Source organism: Petaurus breviceps, unplaced genomic scaffold (assembly GCF_028583685.1).
Source record: "Petaurus breviceps papuanus isolate PSGF00001 unplaced genomic scaffold, PetGlider_PUasm1.0 90638, whole genome shotgun sequence".
In the NCBI taxonomy this organism is placed as follows: domain Eukaryota; kingdom Metazoa; phylum Chordata; class Mammalia; order Diprotodontia; family Petauridae; genus Petaurus; species Petaurus breviceps.
In genome coordinates, this window is record NW_027187295.1 from 1,120,907 (window position 1) to 1,133,476 (window position 12,570).

Genomic DNA, 12,570 nt, shown 5'->3' on the forward strand with positions numbered 1-12,570 from the left:
CAATTAACTGTATTTCTTCAGAGAAGTAATTTGGAATCTGTAGGTTAATTGTTTTTCTGTTATAAAAAGAAGAGATTGGGATAAGTCATTGTTAAATGTCCTTCTAGATTTAAAATTTTATAATCAATGTTAATGGATGTAAAATCAAATAAGAACCCTTTCAAATAAGAACCTAACTTCAGTTAGAATGGACCTCAGAAATTGTATAATATATGGGGGCGGCCAGGTGGCTCAGTGAGTAAGAGCACCATCCCTAGTGTTGGGATGACCTGGGGATTGAATCTGGGCTCTGATACTTAGCACCACACCGAGAAATAATTGGCCATATAACCTTGAGCAAGTTACTTAACCCCGAATGCTCTAAAAAAAAAAAAGAAATTGTATAATATAACCAGAGCTAAAGAAGAAGTAACTCTACAATATGCCTAAGAAGTAGGCTATTTGATGGGTAACATCTGAAATGACTTTAAAAAAAGCCCAAAGGTTTGAGTTACCAAGCATATATATTTATTTACCAATTACTGACAATAATGCAACAAATCAGGATCAGGTATTCTCAGTTTGTTACTAGTCCATGAAAATGGGGGAAGACATATTTTTTATGCATTAAAAAATCTGCCTGGGCAGCCAGCCTATGGCTAACCAGCCTAAAGACTACAGATCACCAGCAGCTGTGGCAGTTTCGAGAATTATCAAACCATAGATGCCAAAGAAAAAGTGAGGAGTCAGTGTAGACTTTGCAGGAACATGGAGTTTGGGAGTGTGGTCCAACATTTATCACCTGGAGAGAGAAGCAGCTGAGGCTCAATGGCCTTGCAGCCATTACCACATGACTGCTTCAGAGTTCCTGGCTTGCAGAATATAGGGGGCCCAATCAACCAGTCTGAGGGGTAATATCTCTTGCTTTAACCTGCTTGCATCTGGATTACTGACTAGGGTGGAGGTCCTGGGGTGTGGGACCAGTTTGCCAGAGCATGTGGAGGCTTGAGAGATGGCACCCAACTAATAACTCCAGCACCTGAGAAAACCCCAGCAATTGGGACAAAGCTCCGCTTTCTGGTAGCAGAGTTCTACTGTGGCAAAAAGCTCAAAAGTCAAGTAATTGAGAGTCAAAATGAGCAAGCAAAAGAAGCAAAGCAAGCAGAGCAATCTAAGATTAGACTCCAATATTGGGTACAAAAAAGATCAAAGCATTGAACAGGAGGAAAACAGCAAGGTCAGAATTTCTTCAACAGAAACTTCCAAGGAAAATATGAGTTGGTTAAAGGCCATAGAGGAGTTCAAAAAAGTTTTTGAAAACCAAATAAGAGAAGTGGAGGAAAAATTGGGAAGAGAAATGAGAACAATGCAAGAAAATTATGAAATCAGAGTCAACAACCTGACTGAAGAACATAACACTTTAAAAAATAGACTAACTCAAATGGAAAAGAGGCTCAAAAAGCCAATGAGGAGAAGAATGCCTTTAAAAGCCAAATTTGCCACCTGGAAAAAGAATCTCAAAAGCTCACTGAAGAGAATAATTGCTTCAGAATTAAATTAGAGAAAAAGGAAGCTAGTAATTTTATGAGAAATCAAGATACTATTAAACAGATCCAAACAAATGAACAAATATATAAAACAATGTGAAATATCTCATTGGAAAAACCACTGACCTGGAAAATAGATCTAGGAGAGATAATTTAAAAAAAATTATTGGACTACCTGAAACCCATGGAAAAAAAGAACCTAGAAATCATCCTTCAAGAAATTCTGAAGGAAAATTTCCCTGATGTTTCAGAACCAGAGGGGAAAATAGAGGTTGAAAGAGTCCACCAATCACCTCTTAAAAATGATCCCCAAAAGAAAACTCCTAGGAATATTAGAGCCAGGTTCCAGAGTTCCCAGATCAAGGAGAAAATATTACAAGCAGCCAGGAAGAAACTATTTGAACATTGTAGAAACACAATCATGATAACACAGAATCTGGCAGCTTCTACACTGAGAGACTAAAAGGCTTGGAATGTGATATCCTAGAGGTCAAAGGAGCTAGTATTATAATGAAGAATCACCTACCCAGCAAATCTGAGTATCATGTTTTAGGGGAAAATATGGTCATTCTTTGGAATAGAGGACTTTCAAGCATTCTTGTTAAACAAAAACAGAGCTGAAAAGAAAACTTGCCACTCAGATACCAGAAGAAAGATAAGTATGAGAAGGTAAGCAGGGAAAAGAAATTATAAGAAACTCATCAAAGTTGAACTATTTACATTCCTACATAGAAAAATGACAATTGTAACTTATGAAATGGTTCTCAGTGTGGAAATAGTTGAAGGAAAAAGAAATGTATGTATAAATGTATATATATATATACATATATGTATGTATGTGTGTATGTATGTATACATACATAAATATGTCTATATAGGGGGTATATGAATACATATGTGAGTGTGTGTATATATGTATACAGGTATACATAGACAGAGGACACAGAATGCATTGAATAGGAAGGGGTGATTCTTAAAAGATGAAATTAAGAGGTGAGAGGGGAATATAGTGAGAGGAGATGGGTAGAGACAATGGGGTAAATTATCTCATATAGAAGAGGCAAGGGAAAACTGTTACAATGGAGGAGAAGAACAGCAAGACAAGAGTCAAACATATTCTCATTGAATTTGGTTTAGGGAGGGAATGACATACACAATAGGGTATCTCATGCTACAGGAGAGTAAAGAGGAAGGGGATGCGAGGGGGGATGATGGAAGAGAGGGAAACCTGGGGAGAAGGGAAGTTGGAAGCACCCACTTTTGAAAATGGACAGGATAAACGTAGAGAATAGAACAAGTGGGGGTCCAATAGGATAGAGGGAAATACAGTCAGCCTTTTACAATATATCCACTATGGAAATGTTTTTCATAGCAACACATGTACAACTTATATTGAATTGCTGATCTTCCCAGTAAGGGTGGGTGATGAGGGAGGAAGGGAAAGAATCTGGAATTGAAAGTTTTAAAATCAAATGTTTACAAAAATAAATATATATGTAATTATTATTTCCCTGTTACATGTGAAATAATAATAATTATAATAATAATAATAATGCTATACAAGTACTAGGCCATAGAGATCCACTGTGCTCTACTGGAAAATCAGAGTGGGTGTTGGGGAAGATATGGGAAAGAGCAGATTGGGGGAGCAAATATTCAGTGGGATTGCTGTTTTGAGGTGATGGGTAGGGGAAAGATGAGGACAACATTTGTAACTCAAAATCTTGTGGAAATGAGTGATGTAAACTAAAAAAGAAAAATGAGAGGAAAAAAATCTGCCTGGCTTTCTAGTAGAGGTTGTCCAGCCTCCCAATCACATAATGCTAAGTTTAAACACATCAATTACATTTTCTTAAAATTCCCATAATGAAAGAAAAATTTCTCACAAGGCAGAAATGAAGTAGACTCATAACTCAAAAGAAAGGGAAATTAGCTAGATTTGCAATTGATTCATAAGAAGGAGTCAATGTGGTTCATTCAATTGCCACAAATCTCCCTTTCAATTCATACACTACCCCTCCAAGGAGTATTTATCAATGTTTGATTTTAGGAATCAAATTTAAGCATACTTTAATACATAATTTAATGCAAATATTTAAGACAATTTTAGTCCAGAGGGCAAACAAAAATCATTTGACTGTGGTAGCTAACACACCATTACTGTGTAGCCAAGTGAATAAGGAAGAGGGATATAACCATTGATTAAATTAGTCTACAGACCAAATTTTAGAGAGTTCCTCATGGACTAAGCTGACAGGAAGGTTACATGTCACTAAGGTAACTAAGAAAACTTAAACATGAACATTATGTGACAAAAAGTTGAATATTGTCATAATCAAAAATATTAACTAAAGTCAAAGGTTCTCTGTGTCCTAATTACCCACTCCCAATGTCCATTTGATCATCATGTTTTGTCATGAGTCTCAAGTATCCCATCTTGTTCCAGGAAATTTCTTCTTTTGCACTTTCTAGAATAGGCCTCATTCTCAAAACTGCTGTGAAATGGTTCTGCTTCTTTGGATCAGAGTGCCTTATAGATGTTCCCAGTTATTTCTGCTAAAAATTTTCCAGTAATAAGACAATGCAATTTAGTTCAATTTCTTAAATTTTATATTCCAATAGCTAGTTCATGTGATGCAAATCAGCTCAAACCTTATGATTCTGATCCTACTTACAGAAGAACTATAAAAAGAACATCAAATAAGAAACCCTTAATTCATCTGAGACTTCAGAGAAGTTCAGTTTTTATATACAACTTGATACCTGCATCAAAATGAGTAGAGGCCGAACTGAGAAGTATGGAATGATGGACACGAGCCAGGCAAGATCTGTCATGGCAGTTCTGATATTGATCAAAGGGCAGGGTTTATATAATGAATGCAAAGCAATTTTCTCTTAGGAATACATGCAAAAATATTTACTGTCCTTGTACATTTAGCATATCTGTATGGTTTTATGTCCTTGTTGACTTACATGATTCCATATGTTTTAATATCCTTATTCCCTTGGATGCATCTATGTCCTAAGTTCCTGCAAGTCAGGAAAAGATGGTGACCCAGTCTTAAGATATAATATAGCATTCACGGGAAACTGGCTTGGGAGATATCCTGAACCAGATTCTTCCCATGTATGGACCGGGTCAGAGACTGGCCCTCGAAAACAACTGCCTATTTATTTTCCTTTACCAAAACCATGTATGTTATATAAGAATCTTTTTAAAAAAAATCATTAGAGTGTAACTTTTAAAATGAACCATCTGTCTTTTAAAATTATCAGACAGATATTTTAAAGTGGAGGCAAAAATTTCACTTTCCTTACAATTATCAATTAACTTTTAAAATGCTGAGTAATTTATCTAATTTTGAGAACTTGTTACAAAAACATAGCCAAAGCATGAATTCTCCATTAGAAACACTTGGAAGTCAATCATATACATGCATATATATATATATATATGTTCCTATATACATGTACACATATGTATGTATGCATATATCCTACAAAGCAGTCTAATCCTGTGGCTCTCTCAAAATTTTAGTACTCCATTTAATTAGAAAACTTTTATATTTCATCTTTGACTTGTTATTTTGTCTGATTCTTCCTTTAGCAGGCTATCATCACCATATTACAATTTGATCACAAATATATATCTAAAGGGTATATTTTATGCATGAATCTTAGTATAATAATAAAGAGATTTTACAGAAACAATTTTTAATGAATAGATTTTAACTTCTATTGTTCACTTGACTTGAGTATTGAAATTTGATCTGAAAGAAAAAGAAAGGATATAGTTAGAACAATGTCAAGAATTTTTCCTGAAGGGCAAAAACTGACTATATGTGTGTGTATGCCTATACATACACATATACACATGTACACATGCATAGAGACATATATGTGCACACATATGTATGTATATATTAATGCATGTACCATATATACCATAACAGGGGGAACACTCCCTTAGCTTGCTTTGATTCCAGGTATCGGTAATAGCTGACAGGCAATCAAACAATAAAGTTCCACATTATTCACAGGGTATCAAAAGCCAGACTTAGGATTAGCAGGTGGGAAAATTTCCTTTTGAGTAAGAAAATAGGATAATGGAGAAACTGAGTCAATAAAATTCTATCTGGTGTCATACCAAGTTTATCCTCTCAACTTTTCCTAGGTGCAACAATTCATCTTTGACACTTCTCAGATTGCAAAGTGTGCCATTTTCTCCTTGATTGGAGGGCTATTGGTTAAATAGCACACATGCAAAAAAAAAACCAATACTCATAATCAAACTCAAAACAACATCAAAGTCCTGAAAAGTTTACCTAAAAGACAAAAATTTCACTAACTTAACGTTTGAATTTATTAGTTTTTTTTCATTTCTGTAACAATTGCATTTCATTAGTCCTTTACTCATAAATTAAAATTAAACACTTTCTGGGATACCTGCTAATTGACTCATAGCTGAAGTTACATCATTAAACAACTTATTTATTTTGATAATTTTTATAAGCAATAGCCAAAAGTTTCAAATGAAAACTCTCTATTATAATAAACTTATAAGTTCCCCCCTGACCCTTTGACAAAGAATGAAAAAAGAGATCTTATTTTTTTTTTGTTATAAGTTTTCAAATTTCAGTACTTTAGATTTTTCCTCATGCAATACACAGGGCCAATAATATCTGATGATCTGGATGAACAACACTTGCAATGACAAGCACCGAAATACTTCAATCCTTGTTTCAGCTATCAAATTAACACCTTTTTTCAGTTGAAGTTTCTTTTGAGCCTTGTATCAAGTCTATTAAAAAAAACAATGTGTGAACCCCACTACTTGTGAACTGTAGAACTGTGAAATCCTGCAACAGGAAGGGGAGGAGCTAATGACCATATATAGGGAGAATTTCCAGGCTAGAGACAACAGAACTGAGAAGAGGACTCTTGTGGTGGCAGAGTGAAGGAGAAAACTTGTAGGATCCTGGCACTCTGTTTGTCTGCTCTACCTATTTTGATGTTTGTTTGTGATACTTTGTACAGAAGCCCTGGGACCTTACTGGAATCCCTGAAAGAGGATTTTCTGGTTGTATGTTCACAGAAGCCCTAGGGGAGGGTTTTGGAGGTCCTGGGACTTTACTGATGATTTGTGCTGACCTCTTGCACCTCATTTGTGGGTCTGTGTTGATTTCTATGTTGATGATTTGTATTGATTTTTCAGACCTTGTTGGTTGGTTTGAGTTGATTTCATAGACAGATAGTCAATTGATGGTGGTGCCGGCAATGTGCATGAATATTATTGTGGCTCTGTCAAGCTTTGTCTTCCAAGAAACAGGTACTGTGAAGGACTTTAGGTGAAGTGGACACTGTGCACTTCAATATGGAATGGGAACTAGATGAAGAACTGGACAAGGAACTAGGAGCTGCCTGCCTTTGAACCCAGGTAACAGTTGGAGCTGGGACCATGGAAGAGGAACAATGGAAGCTGAGAGCCAGCCTCAAGTCAAGCTGAAAGAAGACTTTGGATACTGTGTACTGACTGAGAAGATTATGATTTATTTTGACCTAGGAGTGGAGAACTTTGACTTTGGTACTTTGTGATTGAATTAAGGACTTTGTGATTGACTAAATGAATGTACTTACTTTAAAACAATGTGATCACTATGGTGAAAACTATGTGGCCATTTTAGTGATAAATTGTTGAGTTGTGACATAGTAAATACTGTATTTGCAAAATGCTCCTTGAAATTTAGCATGAAATTTTACACATCCCTGATTAATTGCAATATCATATCTTTTGGAGTGTCTAAGAGTTTACAAAGGAATGGTTTCTTTAGAATTTTCTTTAGTGAACTTGCTCCTAGTTAACCTGAACAATTAATTTTTGGAAAACAATTTGAAAATTCTACCTAAGGTTTTCTCAGTTTGCAGTTTTTTTTGCCCTGGCTCTAGGTCTAGGCAACCCTTTGAGTGGTGTAGGAGGCTAATGGATTCCTTTTCAGTTTAAATCAACCTTTTAATGTCTTAATTAAATTTTACTTATTTTCAATTGGTTTGCTGATTTAAAAAAGCTTTTCTCTTTTTATTGTCAATAAAGGGTTAAGGGTAAATTTCTAGGTAACTTTAAACTATATATAATTCACTTTCTTTTACTCTGATCAGTGAAACTGCTTTCTTTAATTGTTGAAAACAAAAACTCTACAAATATCCAGGGAATAAGTCATAGATCCCAGAAACTTTCAGTCTCAAAATATTGTTATTAATTTTTTTAAACAAATTCTACAGCATAGTACAACAAAACTCACTTAGGTATATTAAGCTTTTACTAAGTGTCTTATCAGATAATTAAAGTGAATGTGCTGAGTTCCTGGAATTACACAAAGTCCCAGGAGTTCTCTTTTGTAATCTTAAAATGATTAATCTCCAAACTCCTTAATGATTAATCACCAGTCTTTTTAATCTACAAACTTCCAAAATTTAGCAAAAATTTTTACCAGTTACCATAATTTAGGATCTTGAATTCATTCATAAATTCAAAAATTCTTACAAATAAGGGGAAAAATCCTTTCTTTGATTAACTGACCCCTTATCTCTATAATCCCATCCTAGCCAAAGTTGAAATCTTGAAGGGTAATTCCCCCCCCCCCTTTTAAAATTAATCTCCATTTGGAAGCCTGAAGTGAGAGTTAGTCCCTTCTTAACCGGGACAAAGAGTTTGGCATCACTGTTACAAGTATGATATTGTGAAACTTTATTAATCTTCCTCAATAATCTAAACTCTTTTTACAGCAGGTATTATGACTGGTTACATTTTCCTCTTAGAAATCTTTCAAGGTAGAAGAATCTATAAACAGTAAAGATGATGGAAGAATTTTTTTTTCCCTGAGGGTTTTACAGACATAAAAATGTGAAAAAAAAAATAAGAAAGAGTTAGTGCACACAATTTCCCCAATACTTTCAGTAATTGAAAGCCCCTTCTTCAGGACAAACCTGGGACCCATTTAGATGTTTATATATTTTGGCATAATTTGAGAGCTTTATCTTTTGCTCACCCCCTCCACTACTTTATGGAAATCTAGGCTTCTTTCCATGACAATAAGTATTCTCCTAAGGCAGGGAGGGCAATGGGGAGGGGTCAAATTAACAGCACTGTATTCCTTTAGTCTTATGGCAAAACATAGTTTTCCAAGGGGGTATTCTTCAGTATTTTACTATTACCATAACCCATCTTTCACTTAAAGGCACTATTTCTTTTTTTTTCATAGTATTTTTCCCAATTATAAGTAAAGACAATTTTTAGCATTCATTTTTACAAAATATTGAGTTTCATATTTTTCTCCCTCATTCCCTCCCTTTTTTCCTAGTTTTTTTAGTTACATGCCCAACTCACTTATCTGTTATTTCATAACTTTATTGATGTAAATATTTAGAGAAATAAATTTTCACCAGAGACTTCTGGGATCCAAGATGGCTGAGTAATCAGTAAATCACTGTCAACTCCAATGTTCACCTCCAAAAAATCATAAAATAGCACCCCAGAACAAATCCTGGAACACCAGACTTAGCACAAAGATGAGGATGAAGAGTCTTTTAGCCCAGCAAATTTGAGGGACCAGAAGAAATATCAGTCTCACTTGGGTAAAAGGGGAAAACATTCTAAGGCAGGAAGCATCTCAGAAAGCCAATATTGAGCCCCTCCTCAGCAAACAAGTGGGAGAACCTGAGCCTCAAGATGACAAATCAGGCAAAAGTTAGCACCAGTATCCCCCATATGCCTTAGCACAGCCAGGGGAAATGGCAGATAACAGCTCAGAAAAATCACTAACTGCTCTAGCACAACACTAGGTTGGCAGGTTTCCTCAAGCAGGACCTAACACTGTTTTAGCACAGCCCAGGGTGGTCAGGCATCTTTGAGGGGCCAGACTTCCACATGATTCAGTGTAGCCCTGGGGAAATGCATAAAAAAACCCTGTCTGGCCACAGCACATGCCAGATACCACCATTAGCACAACAGCTCAGTGCCAGGTAAGTTGTCAGACCTCAAGAGCATCCTTCTGCCGGCACCTAAGACCCCAGCACATAAAGCCAGGACCAAGCCCCTGGCCACCAGCACAAGAAGCTTTGGACAATGCTCCCTCTGCTCTAGCATGAGAACTCAACTTTAAAAGCATGGAAATCAAGTGGGGAAATGATGAACAAGAAGCAAAAATGAATATTGACCTTAGAGGCTTATTATGATTACATGGAAAAATCAAAACACAAATTCATAAGATGGCAACATTGTCAGTATATTTGCATCAGAATCCTCAGAGAGGAATATGGATATGAATTGGTCTTAAGCCCCCAAATCCTTCTTCAAAGAGATCAAGAATATTAAATGTCAAATATAAATGGTAGAAGAAAAAATAGAAAAAGAAAGAGAGGTATGCAAGAGATATGCAAGACGTAAGAAAGAGGTATGGAACAGCTTGATAGGAAGAGCAAAAATTGCCCAAAGAAAACAATTCCTTAATACATATAATTGACCAAATGGAAAAAAAACCTCAGTTGAAGAAAACAACCTCTTAAAAAGGAGAATTGATTAAATGGATGAGTAGGTACAAAGGCCAACTGATAATAGTGTCTGAAAAATTAGAATTGGGCAAGTGGAAGCTAATGACTCGATGAGACATCAAGAATCAGATAAATGAAACAAAAAGAATGAAAAAAATAGAAGAAAATGTAAAATATCACATTGGAAAACCAACTGAACTGGAAAATAGATCCAGGAGAGATGATTTAAGAATTATTAAACCAGCTGAAAGTCATGATATAACAAAAAGAACAATCCTGGACAGCATCTTTCAAGAAATTATCTAGGGACAGTAAAACAGGACTTCCATGGGGCTCCAGCTTCCACCTCCTACAATTCATGTAAAAGGTGACTCTGAACAAACTTCGGAGCTATAGAACCCACAAAATGACACAGAGAAGCTAACCTCCCTCAGAACAGCAGGCTGTCAGGAAGAGGCCAGCACAGTGCTCTGGGAGCCAAGCTCAGCCCCACATGAGCCAGAGGTTTTAGCATCAGGGTGGCCTCAACCAGCCACTGACTGGAGGGACTTCAGATGATCAGCAACTGTGGTGGTTTACAGAATTATCAACCCATTGATACTAAGGACAAAGTGAGAGTTCAGTACAATGGGTACTTTGGGACCTGGGAACTTGGGAGTGTGGCTGGCTTTTGCCCCCAGGGGAGAAGCAGCTGAGGCATGGTGATCATGCAGCTGCTGCCACATGGCTATTTCAGAGCTCCTGGCCTGCAGATGGCAAGGGCACGAAGCAACCATTCTGAGGGATAATCAATCTTGCTTTAACCTGCTTGGATCTGGATTGAAGTCTAGGGTGGAGGTCCTGGGGTGTGTGACCAGTTTGGCAGAGTGTGTGGAGGCTTCAGAGAAGGCACCCAGCTTATAGATCCAGCAGCTGAGAAAGCCCCAGCAATTGGGACAAAGCTCCCCGCTCTGGTAGCAGAGTTCTACTGTGGCAATAAGCTCAAAAGTCAAGTAATTTAGTGGCAACATGAGCAAACGAGGGAAGCAAGGAAAGCACAGTAATCGGCATTTGGACTCCTTTTTTGGGGACAAAAAGGATTGGGGTATGAAACAGGAGGAAGACAGCAAAGTCAGAACTCCTGCACCAGAAGCTTCAATCAAAATAATAAGCTGCTAGCAGGCCATACAAGAGTTTAAGAAGGATTTTGAAAACCAAATAAGAGAAGTAGAGGAAAAATTGGGAAGAGAAATGAGAATGATACAAGAAAATTATAAAATGAGAGTCAACAACCAGACTTAAGAAAATACCACCTTAAAAATAGACTAACTGAAATGGCAAAAGAGGCTCAAAAAGCCAATGAGGATTGGGGTGGCTAGGTGGTGCAGTGAGTAAGAGTGCTGGCCCCAGAGTCAGGAAGACCCAGAAATATTATAGCCAAGTTCCTGAGTTCCCAGATCAAGGAGAAAATATTACAAGAAGCCAGGAAGAAACAATTTGAATATTGTGGAAACACAATCAGGATAACCCAGGATCTGGCAGTTTCTACAATGAGAAGGCTGGAAAAAGATATTCCAGAGGTCAAAGGAGCTGGGATTAACACCAAAAATCACCTACCCAGCAAAACTGCTTATCATGTTTCAGGGGAAAACATTGTCATTCAATGGAATAGAGGACTTCCAAGCATTCTTGATGAAAAAAATAAAAACAGAGTTGAATAGAAAATCTGACATTCAGAAACAAGAAGCAAGAGATCACTGTTTTGGGGTGGTGGGGAGAGAAAAATGAGGAGAATATTTGTAACTCAAATCATATGCAAATGAATGATGTAAAGTAACAACTAAAATAAACTACAAAAAGAAACAACAAAGAAAAAAATAATTCAGGAAAACTGCCATAATATCCTAGAATAGAGGGTACAAAAATCATTGAAAGAATTCGCTAATAACCTCCTGAAAGAGATCCAAAAATTAAAACTCCAAAGAACATTGTAGCTAAATTCCAGAGTTATCAGGTCGATGAGAAAATAATTTAATTATCCAGAAGGAAAAAATAAATATAAACATTGTAGAACCACAGAGAGAGAGACAAAGAGAGAGACAGAGAGAGAGAGAGAGAGACAGAGAGAGAGAGAGAGAGAGAGAGACAGAGAGAGAGAGAGAGAGAGAGAGAGAGAGAGAGACAGAGAGACAGAGAGAGAGAGACAGACAGACAGACAGACAGACAGATATAAGTTGACTTTGATGTTAGGAAAAAATAATTAATTTCTTACAAGGTTAAAAAAGATTGTACTGGGGTAAGAAGAAAAGCAAGGCAGAAGGGGTAGATTAGATCACATGAAGAGGTGAAGAGAACTATTACTGTAGGGGAAAAGAAGGGAGAGGGCCAAATATTAGTTGAACTTTATTCTCCCTGGATTTTGCTCAAAGAGGGAATAGCATACATATTGAGTTCACTATGGAAATCTATCTTACTCTATATGGAAGTAGGAGGAAAAGGGGAAAGAAAAGTGAGAGGG